The sequence below is a fragment of the Carcharhinus amblyrhynchos genome, chromosome 8 (assembly GCF_965287045.1).
Source record: "Carcharhinus amblyrhynchos chromosome 8, sCarAmb.v2.hapA, whole genome shotgun sequence".
Taxonomy (NCBI): Eukaryota; Metazoa; Chordata; class Chondrichthyes; order Carcharhiniformes; family Carcharhinidae; genus Carcharhinus; species Carcharhinus amblyrhynchos.
The window spans coordinates 100,053,287-100,069,329 of NC_137331.1; the positions used below are offsets into that span (position 1 = coordinate 100,053,287).

General features: G+C 43.5%; 1 protein-coding gene across 5 annotated transcripts in view; it reads right to left on the minus strand.

The window, feature by feature from the left end:
* Window positions 1-16,043, minus strand: part of zfat (zinc finger and AT hook domain containing) — a 213,970-nt gene that overhangs the window by 130,383 nt on the left and 67,544 nt on the right. For 2 of the 5 annotated variants that reach the window (XM_080194573.1, XM_080194575.1), the window contains exons 3-4: window positions 14,138-14,292; window positions 9,268-9,400 (exon numbers count right to left, since the gene is read on the minus strand). The gene's annotated coding sequence lies outside the window, so the exon portion shown is untranslated. The remainder of the gene's footprint in view (window positions 1-9,267; window positions 9,401-14,137; window positions 14,293-16,043) is intronic. The other 3 variants (XM_080194577.1, XM_080194578.1, XM_080194576.1) reach the window with 2 other exon arrangements.

A 16,043-nucleotide genomic window follows, 5' to 3' on the forward strand; every position in this document is an offset into this window, starting at 1 on the left:
AATAAATAGATAATTAGTTCTTTAGCCGATTTGCTTCTGCATTGGACATCAAGTGGAGCAAGATAAAGGATTGTGAGGAACTAGGAAGCAGCATTCAAAACAAGTAGGCTTGGGCAAAAAGTGAAAGAGAGAGAAAACAGTTAAAGATAAAGGTTCTTGACTGGAAGAAAGCCAAAAATCTGACATGGAAATACCAGAACTATCGCAGATAAACTGCAAAGAGAATTGATCAGATAAGACAACGGCAAACAATGGGAAACATTCAAACAGAACATAGTCCCAATAGTATTAAAAGGAATGGAGCAAAAGCTGGAGTTTTCGGAATGAGTTGGGAAATTTAAATTATAATGAGACTTGCATTTTAAGCAAATATCACAAAAGAAAGTCAATCCAGTGTGAAGGAATTTCTAAACTCACAAAAAGTAAAAGAACTTTTGATGAATGAGCATGGTCTTATCAAAGATGGTTGCAAAGGCTGAGATAATACATGAATGTTTGCCTCAGTTTTCATGTAAGTATGCACTGGTCTCTCTTAAAATTTTGGAACTCGACCAAATAGTACTGTGGGAATACCTCCACAGGACTCAGTGACACCCTTTCAAAGGAATGTAGGGATGAGCTCCAAATGTTGCATCAATAAAAATCCACTGTATATCCATTATCAGCATGCTCCATCAGAAGTCTAGTAAATGACTAGTATGCTACTTAATTAAAAAAAATCAATGCTACCTGTCCCTAATCAGCCAATGCCTTTGAGTGAATGGTAATTTTATCCTGCATTCGGGTCTCAAATTTTTATTCTCCCTGGGAATGGGTGGGAGTAAATTCAGATGGAATGATGGAGGGGGGTACTTACCCTTCTCCACTGGAGTTTAACCAGCTGGAGGGGGAAGATAATGGACAGCTCAACCTCCCTTGGACCAACTGATGTTGCTGGTATTGTACCAATGGGTGGACGGGGAGGGGAACACTGGCAGCCTGGCTCTGGACTCAGGCTGGGGGCAGGGACAGGGGGATTATTCCTTCTGTTTGGACACCATGTGTCTAATTCAGGCTACCCTCAGCAGTGAGTGCTGTCCTCACTTGATTATCTCCTAGCCTGCCAATCACAAACACCTCACACCCTCGCTGGAGCCTGCCTGAGTGGCCCTGGCAAGGCCCTGCCACAAACCATCCAGCCCAGCCTGCAGAGATAATCCAAATCGGGGATTGACTGCTGTACCAGCAGTGGTCACAACTCCCAGTAGTGCTACTGGTGAACTACTGGTCCTCAGAATGAGAACTCTTGAGGTGAGAGATCCCCCCTACATTGGGGTAGAAGCCTCAGCCATTTAACTGCCTGGCGACCATACAATCTGGTCACGTTTCCTCCCAGCAGAGTGGGGCTCACATTGACCTTTCAGCTGGTGGATGAGGGTCACCACCTCCAGTAAAATGCAGCCGATGACTTGTGGAAGTTTGTGTGTTATAGATGTGACTCTGACTAGTCTACAGTTACCTGCCCTGGCCCCAGCTCAACTGAAATGCTCATCCAGGCCTCTGTTACCTCTAGACTTACAAAATTATGTCCTTTTCACTTGACTATTCCAATCGTCTTCTGGCAGACCTGCATTTGAACTCATCCAAAATTCCTGTGTTCTGTCTGTGTGGCGGCTGCACTTTCTCCCCCTGTCCACATGAGTTTCCTCTGGGTGCTCCATTTCCTCTCACAGTCCAAAGATGTGCTTGTTAAGTTTGTGTCCTGGGATGTGTGGGTTGGAGAGATTAACGGGGCTAAAGTGTGGGATTACAGGGATAGGGTTTGGGTGAGATTGTGGCCACTGCAGATTCGATGGCTGAGTGGCCTCCTTTTGCACTGTAGAGATTCAATTCTATTCTCATATTCTATCATGCACCAAGTCCCATTCATACATCGCTGAAGTACTTGCCAATTTATATTGGCTCTTGGTCTGGAATTGCCTGATGTTTAAAATTCTCAGACTTGTTTTCCAACCTGTGCCTGTTCTTTCCCTTCCCCATCTCTCTAATCTCCACCAGCCTTACGATATTCTAAGATCAGTGCATTCCTCTAATTCTGGACTCGTGCAAATCCCTTTCAAATCTCTCCATCAAGCTCATGCTGTCTAGGCCCTAGACACTAGAATACTTTCCCTAATCCTCTCCATCTCTCTCCTTCTTTAAGACACTTGTTAAAAGCTCCAGCCTGGTGTTCACTGAGCCTGCTAGCCTTGGATGGCAATCTCGATGCCCCGTTGAATCGGGTGTCGAACCTAAAATGGGATTCCCAACAGGTGGCAAACCTGTCACGGTTCTCCCTGTCCATCTCACTGGCCCCAATCAGGTTTCGTCCCAGGGCAGGATGAATGTACAAACTTCTTAATGTGTTCTTAATTAGTGAGCTGGAAGCCCGATTCAACACCTTGCCAGTATGCTGCTATCACCCCCGCCCGGAGGTCCACTGGGTGGGCTTTGGCACAGCCCTGACAAACATGAACCTAATACTTTGTAGTCCAGGGAGGCGGATGGAAGTGACGAGGTAAGAGCTGTGTCCATCTGCCCCTCTGCCTGTCAGGCTACAGAAGGATGTTCCCCAAGGGACCTGGGATTGGATGGGGGGGTAGGGAGGGGGGGAGAAAGGCTTTACCTCAGGACTCTCTCCCGAAATGGGGGTCTACTGCACGCACTTGTCCCTGTTGCCCAGGAAAGGTGTTGTTCCCTTTCAGGATGGTGAATTCAGATATCAGTCTGGGGTAAGATATTCACATTTGGATCTGTCCTCTAAAACCAACTCACTTTGATATCCATGACCGTTGGACACCTAAAAGTCTTCAGAATCACCACAGCACTCCATTCCACAGTAATGAACAAGTGCAGCCGCTAGACCCCATCCTGGGGGAGTCCTGAGGTCAAGCCCTTCCATCCCCCAGTTGAGCCTACCCAACCCCAGGTCCCTTGGGCACTCTCCATCTGCAGTGTGGCAATGGCAATGACAGAGGGGCACATGGGCACAGCTCTTATCTCCCTGCATCTCCCACCACTTGGAGTACAAGATGCCAGGTCAGGATTTCACTGCCAGAATAGTGGGGGAGGCAAGGAGCCAAGATTTCATTGCCATGGTGCCGGGGCAGTGCAAGATTGGCACGGTGGTCCTGAAGGGACCCTAGGGACCTAATTTGGGAGTGTCCCTCTTGGGGGATGGGGGAGTGGCGACATGTTAATCAGTGATGGGGGCGTGGTTTAAGGGTGCTCTCGTTGTCAGCAGGGGTTGCCATGTCCGTTGTTGGGCAAGGGGGGGCCTGTCTCACTATGCTGAGAGCATGATGTCCTTTAAAAAGGCAAAGGGGGCTCACAATGGTAAATAAGTGTCATTCACCTGGCAAAATGCACTTACCTCAGGGCTTTGAGGTTTGTTCGCTCGTCACCTTACATCATACAACAGCCGCGGAACCTCAGATTCAGCACAAGGCTTCCCTACCAACACCATTTTGCCTTCAAAGGGTTAACGGGCAAGGCTCTGACTAACACACCAGTGGTAAAGAGCTGTAAGGCGAGGCTCCAGCTTTGGTACAGGGTCAGCGGCCAGAGGCATGACAAGGCACTGCAGGGCGAGGCCTGTACTGTTGAGGGAATAGTAGGACTCACACACATGGCTGGGGTAATGTGGGGTGGAGGGGGGAGCATCTTACATGCCTGAATTGGGAGGGAGTCTCTATCAGAATTACATCTTGGGGCCAGAATGGGAGGCTTGCAAACTACGGAAGCATTCACTTTACATTGCTTATCTGGTCATAGTCCAGGAAGGTGGATTACGTGGCAATCCACTCTCAGCCATGCCCAGAATGTTGTCCACAGGGCATGGACATCATATCACACGCATTGATCTGGGGGCAGCTCAAACATGCTCCTGGACCACAGAGCTAACTCTGTATCAGGCAAAGGACTGTGGGAGTAGCAAAAAACGGCATGTGCAACCACGGAACAAACAGGGGAATTGATTGGACAGTGGCTGTTGCTATGCCTTGAACAGACAGTGATTGAACACAGATTGCTGTGTGTCGTGCTCCTGAGAGAATTACAACCTCCAGACAGAGGCATGATTCTCAGTAATCCAGACCAAAAAGACAGTGATTGATTAGTGCCTGTCCTTGGAGTACGTGACTGGAAGCATGTTTGGCACCAGTAAATTAGTTTGTCAAGATCAGCGAGTTCCACATCGAAGAATATCTAATTAGCTCTGAAGAACATGACAAGGCATGAAAACACACCACTCCAGCTGCTGGAAAAATGTCGCTTCCACCCAAAAACTCTTGATATGGATTGGTAAGGCTCCAGTGGATTTCCTTGGGCTGTTTCTCTACATTAACGTTGCTTTCTAAATGCAAATTGTTGTTGCTGTTTGTGGGCAACATTGGAATGTTTTAAGCTTTCCCTTTTTGGAGCTGCTTCTTGCTTTGTTAAGATGGTTTAAAGTTAAAAAAGAAACTTGCAATTAAGAAAATTGTTAAGATCACTACTAACCATATGGAAGATGACATAACCAGGTGCCTTGGATTAGTATATTCAACTTAAAAAATACCCTTTGCTTGTGATTGCCCAAGATTTTCTCCTCTTTTGTAGCGTCCTTCTCCCTAGAGACAAGGTGCTAGTTTTGACTTCTTTATTTTTGAGGAGGAATTCAAATTATTTTCTATTTTGAAAACAATAATTTTTACTCAGAAAAACGTGACTTATATTCACCAAATTCATGGACTGACTGTTGCAGTCTCTTTGTAAAGTTTCACTGTCTGCAATTCATATCTAAGATGCACAACTCTGCTAAGGACTAGAGTGTTGTTAAAATTTGAAATATTTTAATCTAAAATATTCATACTTAGAGGAAACAAAATACTCAAAGCTACTGCGTAAGCAATCCTATTTTTAGTTGTGGTTGATGTTAAGTACAATAGCGAGGAGGAAGAGAAAAGTTCTCTTCAAAAGTGAACGTTCTGTAGCTACCCACTTGGCAACAAGACTGAGTGACGCCCACTGCTGAGAAATGCAATTATTAAAACTGGATGGGATAAGTTTACTTCTGGGAACGCAAAATAAAAACCTCCACATTCTCAAAATGTTTTTGGCAAACGTCAAGTAGGAAGGAATGGTCAGAGTGGTGCTTTCATTCTTAATAAATTCAGGTTAAACTGATTGCCCTAAATTTAAATGAAACTGGCAAATATCTGGGTCTGCTAAGCTTTCCCAACTTTTTCTGCAATATCCACAGGAACAGGAATAGTCCATTTGGTCCCTCAAGCCTGTTCCACAATTCAATGAGATCATGACAGATCCAGGACGTTAATTTTCTCCATCTCTCTTAATAATTCTGCATCATTCTCAAGTGGTAATAATAACTAAGACATAATTATCAGGCAATTCAGATTCAATTAAGTCTCCCGTAGTAGTATCACAACACTAGGGACTAAAGAAATTGGTACTTTGAGAGATAATTCAGAGAAAGCATTTTGAGATGACATCAGTTGGTCAGCAGAGAGTCACCCAACTTGTTCACCTTCAATTTGAACCATGGAAAAAATTGGACCTGTTTTTGTTAAAACTGTGGCTGATACCCATTTCTCACTCTTGGAATAATTACAACACTAACAATCAATCTCCTTGTTGAAATCAGTATTGTTTTGCCCTCACTTCTTGTCCAGCAACTTGAGATTGTTGCTAATGCTCCGCTATCTCTGAAGTTTCTGGAGATAATAACAAATCAAATGTACTTCTCAAATTTCTCTTTATGCGTAGTAATGCAGGTGAACTTTGGGTAGTCGTATGAATAGTGTTTCTATAAGATGCCAAAAAAGCTGTTCACATGAAGTGATAATGAGACTTGCTCTTTTGAAGCTTTAATAGAAGGTTTCAAGGATTGTACAAAATTTTCAGCAAATCCATTGGTTAATGGATGATAAGATGTGGATTTTATATGCTAAATATCATTTACTTTGAGGTAATTCTCAAACTCTTGTGAAGTAAACTGTGAACCATTTTCATTGGCAATTTGTTCATTTACCAAACCTTGCAAACGTTTTGTGAAGATTTTCAATGGTTTGTTCAGATATAGTAGATCTCATGATAATAAGTTCTGGCCACTTTGAATGTGCATCAATTATGATTAAAAACATGTAACCCTCAAGTGGGCCAGCAATATCTACATGTAATCATTGCTATGGCATTTTAGGCCACTCCCAAGTGTGTAAAGGAGATAACAGTGGAAATTTTTCTTATTCGTGCGCAGGATTAAACCTGTCCCCATTTTCTTTAATCTGAATATCCCAACCTGGCCACCAAAAATAATTATGTGCTAATGCCTTCATCTGGATGTCCTCCATGTGTTGGTACAATAACTCTTCCACCCAGGTCCTATCCCGGTAAACCCTCCTAATTCTCCTGACACAAAAGGGGCAATGTAGCATGCCCAATCAACCTAACTCGCACATCTTTGGACTGTGGGAGGAAACCTGAACACCTAGATGAAACCTTCTCAGACATGGGGAGAATGTGCAAACTCCACACAGTCACCCAAGGCCGGAATTGAACCCATGTCCCTGGCTTTGGAGAGTTATGTGCTTCAAGGGTCTATGTCAAGTCATTGTAGTTTTAGTTCCTGGCTTTACTGAATGAACCAAGCTCCAAAGCAAATTGAAGGTTTTACCTCCTGCTATGCTGTGAAAAGCTGGTATAAACAGCTCATTTGCAATTTTATTTGCCTGCACAAAAAACTGAAAATGCTCTGCTGAGGAACTCCATGATCCATTTTTCTCATTGAAAGGACCCATGGTATCGAATTGTCTTGTCACTCCTCTCCTAGGCAACAGTGACTCAAGATTGCTCTGTAAATTGTTTTACCATCTTCCCAATACTCCCTTTTTCAGCCTGGAAACCGTTGACTTGATGTATTTTTTTTTCAAAAAGCCCCAAACTGTACAACAGAGCATTCCTTCTTTTCAAATGTGCTAGAGGTTGCCTGGAATTTCCCTTCTCAGACACTCTCTTCTAAGACCCAAAGAGAGCTTCCACCCTTTTTCAACTGCTTTAGTGAGTCTCCCGCACTGCCACTACACATTGCAACACCCTGCAGCCTAGAGGCATCAACTGACCTTTTTTTCCTTGGTAATAAACGCAATTTTTTTTTTTCCTTTTTTCTTTTCTTAATTGGTCTTCCTACACTAACACTGCAATCTTTAATCCTGTTGTTGATTTTCTCCAGTCTTTGAATATTCAAAGTGTGAGGAACCACAATGTGTTTTTTTTTCACTGAGGATCTTTTCTCAATATTCTCGACTCGTCACAAATTTTCTTTTTGTAATGTTCTAACTATGTTAGAGGTTGTACGTTTTACATAGGTAGAACAAGACATGGTTTGCAAGCACAGATTCAAAAGAACATCAACAGGTTTATTGTAGAAGATGTTGACTATACAGGAGAAAAAATGAGACTCAGGCAGGAGCCTGTGGACGACCCTGATGATGTCACAATCAAGTCTTGTGACCTGCTCTGAACGCAATCATGCAACCACTTAAATATATAGAATTATAGATTCTACAGTGCAAAAGGCGGCCATTTGGCCTATTGAACCTGCACTGATAACAATCCCACCCACGTTCTATTCCAGTAAACCCATATATTTACCCTCGTAATTCCCCTGACACAAAAGGGGCAATTTAGCATGCCCAATCACCCTAACTTGCACATCTTTGGACTATGGGAGGAGACCTGAGCACCTAGATGAAACCCTTGCAGACATGGGGAGAATGTGCAAACTCTACACAGTCACCCGAGGCCAGAATTGAACCCATGTCCCTGGCACTGTGAGGCAGCAGTGCTAACTACTGTGCCACTACTTCAAAAAGGGAAGTGAATAAATATATGAAGGTCCAACATTATGTAGGGTTACAAAAAGCACTCAGTTTTAATTTCACATCACTCTTACAAAATTGGGTGCTTCCCCTAATGGATTGCCAATCCACGATGACAGGTTAAAAAGTTATCCCTGTACAGCAGGGAGGGCTGCATGGCCTACCACTGTGATGTAAAATTGAATATGTCTGATTTTAACGAGGGATGGACAGGAAATTCCCTCAGTGAATTCAGCATGAGGTCTGAGCCATTTGACTTCTTTCTGAACTGTCTTCCATTCAAAGTTGACAGAATTATACGAAGGTGAGCAATTTGTAGAGAGCTGTGCTCCAAAGTGAGGAGAGGGGTCTACTGGAATAAAGTTGGTACAGGGGAAGGTGTTTTTTTCCAAACAGGTACCATTACTGGGAGGGACAGAGAAACCTCTGACGAGGGAGACACAAGGGTTCCTTGCAGGATCCAGAGTAGCACTCCTGTTCTTCATATCCCACAAGATATCCTCATGGAAATACTGAATTATCATGGCTTCTTCTGGTCACTAAACTGGCTCCTGACTTTGTTGCCTTGCAAATCTCCTAAATTGCCTAATTAAATTCACCTTGCAGTGCTGATGACATCTTTTAAGCATTAAAAGATGTCATCAGCCTGGGAATGGGCTACCCACCTGAACAATACTTTTAATGAGCTGAGATTACATTGGAGGGTAGTGCATTAATTTGATTTATTATTGTCACATGCTTTCGAATACAATGAAAGTATTGTTTCTTGAGCACTTTCCAGACAAAGTTCATAGTGTACATGGGTGAGAAGGAAAAGAGATGGTACAGAATGTGGAATTACAATCATAGCTAGGGTGTAGAGAAAGATCAACATCCTATTATATATGGTAGATCATTCAAAAGTCTGATGGCAGCAGGGAAGAAGCTGCTCTTGAGTCGGTCGGTACGTGATCTCAGACTTTTGTATCTTTTTCCTGACAGAAGAAGGTAGAAGAGAGAATGTTTGGAGTGCATGGGGCCCTTGATTATGCTGGCTGCTTTTCCAAGTGGGAAGTGTAGACGGGTCAATGGATGGGAGGCTGGTTTGCCTGATGGACTGGGCTGCATTCATGATTCTTTGTAGTTTTTTTTGTGGTCTTGGACAGAACAGGAGCCATACCAAGCTGTGATACAACTAGAAAGAATGCTTTCTATGGTACATGTGTAAAAGTTGGGTGCAAAGCCCTCATTAACGTGCCATATTAACTCTTGGGTGGCTGGGTTAAAACAGGAGTTTGTTATTCTACCTCAGCTTGATGAACATTTTAAATTCAAAAAAGAAATAAAACTCAGGAACCAAAGGAAAACATCGGGTCCCTCAAGCCCAATCTACCTTTCTTGGTTTCTTCATTTCCTGATAGACATCCATAGCTGATGAAATTCGTCTCGGTTGGTGAAACTCGTGATATTCCCTCTGTCGCTGGTTATTTTCTCTGCCTGATATTCAATATCATCGTAATTGGGAGCTGAATATTGGACGGCAAATGAAAAATATCAATCAGTTTGCATCACCATCTGAGTTAATTTTCATCTGCATAGCATCTAAGGTAGAAAAGAAACTTTGATGCTTCTCCACGCTAAACACGCAGATAGGCTGAAAATGTGGCCAAATATCTTTATTGCCCCAGGAAATCCAAACTGTACATTCTGTTCATATGTGACAGGTACACACCCAAATTACCATTGAATGTAACTATGTCTTGATTTACGATGTGCCCAAGTACATAAACTGTACCTAGTGAAACATTATATAGAGTTCATTAAAAAAAGGATTTTAAACATGGAAATTTCCATAATATATTCTTAATGTTTAGAAAGTGGGATGAATGACCTTCTGGAGGCTACCAACGTTCTAACTCTCTTTGATCTTCATTGAGCAATGGATAATGTTGCAATTATCAGCAATTCATCACAATATTGTAATGGCATGATTTAACTTTCCTTCAGCTTTTTCTATCTCCCAGCTAAAAGTTCTAGACTCTTGGTTCAGCAATGTCCGGCTACAAGAACACAAACATTAGGAGCGGGAGTAGGCCATTTGGTCCCTCGAGCCTGCTCTACCATTCAATAAGATCATGGCCTCAACTCCACATTCCTGTCTGTCCCATCCATAACCCATGCTGATCAAAATTCTAACTCAGCCTTGAAAATATTTAATAACCTGGCTTCACTGCTTTCTGGGCAGACTCACGACCCTCTGAGAAAAAGACAATTCCCCTTAGCTCAGTCTTAAATGTGAGACTCCTCATTTTTAAAATGTGACCCCTGGTCTAGAATCTCCCACAGGGGGAAGCATCCACTCAGCATCAACCCTGTCAAGCCCCCTCAGGATCCTTGGTATGGCTCCTGCTCTGCCCAAGACCGCAAGAAACTACAAAAGGTCGTGAATGTAGCCCAATCCATCATGCAAACCAGCTTCCCATCCATTGATTCTGTGTACATTTCCCACTGCCTCAGAAAAGCAGCCAGCATAATTAAAGATCCCACACACCCCACACGTTCTCTCTTCCACCTTTTTCGGGAAAAGATACAAAATTCTGAGATCACGTACCAATCGACTCAAGAACAGCTTCTTCCCTGCTGCCGTCAGACCTTTGAAAAGACTTACCTAATATTAAATTGATCTTTCTCTACACCCAATGGCTGTAACACTACATTCTGCACCCTCTGCTTTCCTTTTCCCCTATGTACTCTATGAATGGTATGCTTTGTCTGTATAGCACATGAGAAACTTTTACACTGTTTCCCAATGCATGTGACAACAATAAATCAAATCAAAAGAAATTGCCTCTGGAAAGTTCTTAAATGCAAATGAGTTTCTCAGATGCAAATGGACCATCTTTATCAGTTCAATGGAAGAGATCGAACAAACAATGACTACCAGACCTGTCAGAGCTGTAAGGATAGAATACGGAGTAAAATCTCCAGTGAATTAATTGCTGCTGCTACGTTGCTGGATTATCAATCATTCCCTTAGTGTGTATCAATCTCTGGCTCCAACCCATTTTGTGCACAATAGAAATTGATCATGAGACTGAAACTGTCTACAGATAACAAATTATACTCATCTCAAGACCAGGAGAGAGACTCAAGCAGTATTCATAACAGCAGCTGCTGGACATTTGCAGTAGAAAAAGCAATAGACCCTCACCCTTTAAACCTGCACGCCATTATATCTTATAAGTATCCCTGCCTGATTTCTATTCCAAGGTCACTTGTAAAGCTGACGCTGGTAAGAAGAAACGACAGCCACAATTCTCCGATCACGACCCGTAGCTTTTCTAGCAGGTCAGTGTGGCCGATATACGTCGCCGCCCTTTTTCCGGGATTTGCGCATGCGCCGGGAACGCGTGGTAAATTATTTGAATTTTTTTTAATATGTTTTAGATGTATTTTAAATAACATTATTGGGAATTTACTAGTCCCAACTGAATCTCCCACCCCGCCAGGAGTACTTCAAGTCCAGGGGGAACCTTGGCACTGTCCATTGAGCATTGGACAGTGCCAAGAGGGTGGGGCCTATTGTGGGCGTGGCCTGGGGCAATCAGTAGGGGTGGAGGTCCTGCTGCCACTTTGCATGGGAATCAGTCTGGGATGGAGGGAGGGCAGCGATTGGGGTGGGCTGGTGGTCGGGGGGGGGGGGGAGGTGTGTGGGGGTGGGGAGGTCTGCCGGGGTGTGGGGGGGGGGGAGGGGGCATGCCTCCCGGGTTGGTGGTTTGGCCCCAGGGGCAGAGGTCATTGTGGGGGCCACAATTGGGCCATGGTGGGGGTGGAGGAGCGGCACCGCAGAGGTCCCGGACTAGCCAGCGATTAAGCTGGCCAGCAAATGTGGAGATTGACAGATCAGGGCCACTGCGCGTGCACAAAGTTCCAGAACTGTCAGACTCCAGCACGAATAGTCTCCGCCAACCCCTCCACCCGCCCCCACCCCCACCCGCTCACCCCCGCCCAACCCCCACCCCTGGATTTTTAATGAAATTCACGATTCGGACCTCTGCAATGCACAGAGTGCGGAGATTCAGGTGGGAAATTGAACTGACAAAACGGTCATGATCTAGAACAGTTTTCCCACCAATTCAGCACTTTTTGGGGAATCGTTTCTCTTCACTGCCCTCTGAAATGGTCCAGCAAGTCATTCAGTTCAAGGGTAATTAGGGATACTGGCTTTGACACAATGTCCACATCTCATGAAAGAATAAGTTAGTACATCCTGAGACCACTTCTGCTGATACTTCAGAAACCACCTAAACTCCCCTCTCACAGGGCCTGCAATGACTGTCTTTCCTACAAATGCCAAACCTGTGAACTATGAGCTATTCTTTTGTTTGCAACTTTTAAAGAGCCCTATTCTCTTTAACTGTACCTTCCTCGTGTATGTCCGTGAGAGTAATGGGGTCATTAGACTTTCAGGGTGAAAGTGCAAACAATTTTACAATAATAATATTTAATAATTACATTTACAAAAGCTTTGTGCTTTTTTTTAAATTGACCACACACCATGACTAATACCACACTCTAGCTTAAGGGTAGCAAAGTGGTTAGCACAGCTGCTTCACAGCTCTGTGGATCTGGGATCGATTCCTGGCTTGGGTCACTGTCTGTGTGGAGTTTGCACATTATCCTCGTGTCTGCATGGGTTTCCTCCGGGTGGTCCGGCTTCCTTCCACAGTCCAAGGATGCACGGATTAGGTTGATTGGCCATGCTAAAGTTGCCCCTTAGTGTCTTGAGATGCTTAAGTTAGAGGGATTAGTGAGTAAATGTGAAGGGTTATGGGGGTGGGGCCTTGGTGGGATTGTGGTCAGTGCAGAGTTGATGGGCCAGATGGCCCGTTTCTGCACAGTAGGGATTCTAAGAAATATGCAGGGACAGCAAGGGACAAGGTACAAGGGTTTCAGTTCTCTCCTAACCCTGCCCGTAACACATAGTTTTTAACTCAACCACCCACAGTTCCAGTAAGTGTCTATTTGTACTCAAGTGAAACCCCAATGAATGCCCTCCATCTTCATATGATTAAACATAATTGACATCCAATTAACATTAAGGACAGACCTAAGACTGAAACTGGATTTTTATACTCCAGCATCATGCTAAGCAAAGCATGTGCCTATTTACCGATTGGGGAATCGCATAATTAGAATGTGATATTATCATCATTCCCTGTAACTTTTAAAAAAATTAATGGTTACAACATGGTACAATTAAACAAACTAGGTTGATAGTTTGGTGAAAAAAGCGATCCAAGTACATTTAATCTCATCATTGGATTATCTGAAAAGGAAGAATATGCAGAGCTACAAGGGAAAAATAGGGGAGTGACACTTGGTAAATTGTTTATTCAAGGAGTGGCAGAGATATGATGGGCTGAATGGCCTCCAGAGGTGGCACAGTGATTAGCTTTGTTGCCTCACAGCACCGAGGACCCAGGTTCATTTCCAACTTGGGTCACTGTCTGTGTGGAGTCAGCATGTTCTCCCCATGTTTGCATGTGTTTCCTCCTACAGACCAAAAGATGCGCTGGTTAGGTGCATCGGCCATACTAAATTCTCCCTGAGTGTACCCAACAGGTGCCGGAGTGTGATTACTGGGGGATTTTCACAGTAACTTCTTTGCTAGTTGATATAAGCGTACTTGTGATGATAATAAATAAACTTTCTTCTTTAAACTCCTTCTGTGCTGTTCTGCAATATAGGTCCACAGTTGTCCTGTTTACCTTTAACTTTTGACTAAACACATGGCTGTGCTGTCACTTTACCATTTCATCCAAAGAATGGCACTTCTGACAATGCAACATAGCCTCATCTATTGCTCCATGGTGGCAACCATGATTATGGACTTCGAAACTAGATAAGATAACATCAACGCCTGCGCAGAGGAAGGTTTCCACAGTTAGCTTAGAAGTTAGAAACTGGCATTAAACTGGCACCACTTGTCTGTGCCTAAGAAAATATATCTTTCTTGAACTGAAATAAACTATGCTCCTATATCCTAAGCTGCTGAGTCTGGGCTTGGGGGCTTTCCAAGCAGCCTTCTAATCCAAAACAGTCAGTGTACACTTCAGTCCTGAACTTATGCCCTAGTGTTGAAAGTCAAAGTGGAAGTCTTTCGACAGGGAGCCCTCACTGAATATCTGGAATCAGGGATTTCTCAGCACACTCATTTGCAAGCTTATTCTTTAATACTGAAACAAGTTTACATTGCTTACTTGGTTTAATCTCCAGGGAACCAACTTGAAAGCTGAGCTGATCATCATTTTAATCTTGAAAGAAGTGGCTGCAGAAGAAGCGGAGGCTTTAATCGTCCAAAATTCCTTAGATTCTGGAAGGGTCTCAGTGGATTGGAAAACAGCTAATTTAACACCTTCATTCACAAAAGGAAAAAGACGGAAAGCAGGAAACTTACAAGCCAGTCAGCCTGACATCAGTTATAAGGACATTGCTAGGATCCATTCCTAAAGAGAATTTTCCTAGAAAATCAGAATGGGATCAAGTCATGGGGGAAGGGTAACTCTGACACTAACAGGCAGGAGCTAGGGGATGTAGACTAGGCAGAATATTCAAATTGCTCACAATTCAGGACAAACATGTAAAAATGAAGGATAAAGGTGGAATGATTTGGAAACCCTGCATAACAAGACAGCTTAGTGAAAAAGAAGGAGGCATACATAAATTTCAAGAAATTAAAAATGGATAAGGCTCTTGAGGAATTCCAGAAAAGCAGGAAAGACCTTAAGCAGGGATTTAGGAGGGCAAGGGGCCATGAATTGTCCTTGGCAGGCAAGATTAAGAAGCATGCCAAGGCTTTTTATGAATATACAGAGAGGAAGAGGGTAGCTAAGGAAAGGGTAGGTCCACTCAAGGACAGTGGAGGGAATTTGTGTGTGGATCCAGATGAGTGAGGTGCTTAACAAGTACTTTGCATCACTATTCACAAAGGGGAAGGATTTGGTGGATAGTGAGTGCAGAAAGGAAGATCTTGACATTCTAGGACATGTTGAGATAAAAAGGATGGAGGTATTGGGGGTTTTGAAAAACATTAAGGGGGACAAGTCCCCAGGGCCATTTAGAGTCCATCCCAGAATACTGTGAGAGGCGAGGGAAGAATTTGCTGAGGCCTTGGCCAAAATCTTTGTATCCTTTTTAGCCACGGGTGAGGTATTAGAGGATTGGAGAGTAGCTGACATTGTTCCTCTGTTTAAGAAGGGCAGAAGAAACAGTCCAGGAAATTACAGATCTTTTATTTTTATTTATTCGTGGGACCTGGGCATCGTTGGCTGGCCAACATTTATTGCCCATCCCTAGTTGCCCAAGGGCAATTGAGAGTCAACCACATTTCTGTGGCTCTGGAGACACATGTCGGCCAGGCTGGGTAAGGATGACAGATTTCCTTCCCTAAAGGACATTAGTGAACCAGATGGGTTTTTAGGACAATTGTTTTGTGGAATCAGTGGAGACTTAATTACAGTTTCTTTTTTAATTGAATTCAAATTTCAATATCTGCCATGCAGGATTCAAACCTGGGTCTCCAGAATGTTAGCTGAGTTCCTGGATTAATAGTCTAGAGATAAAATCATTAGGCATCGCCTTCCCACGTATGAGCCTTACATCAGTGGTGGGAAAATTATTGGAGAAGATTCTAAGGGACAGAATCTACTCACATCTGGAAGAGAATAGGCTTATTATAGGCTTCATGGTTTTGTGATGGGGACGTCGTGTTTCACAAACTTGATTGAGTTATTTGAAAAAGTGATAAGAAAAATTGACTAGGGCAGGGCAGTGGATGTTGTCTACATGGACTTTAGTAAAGCCTTCAATAAGGTTCCTCATGGCGGGCTCATACAGAAGGTAAAGTCATATGGGATCTGAGGTGAGCTGGTAAGATGGATACAAAATTGGCTTGGGCATAGAAAGCAGGGAGTAGCAGTGGAAGGGTAATTTTCTAACTGGAGTTCTGTGACAAGTGGTGTTCCACAAGGATCATTGCTGGGGTCTCTGTTGTATATAAATGATTTGGAGGAAATTGTAGATGGTCTGATTAGTAAATTTGCAGATGATTCAAAAATTGGGGGAATAGCGGATAGTGAGAAGGAGTGTCAGAGGATACAGCAGGAT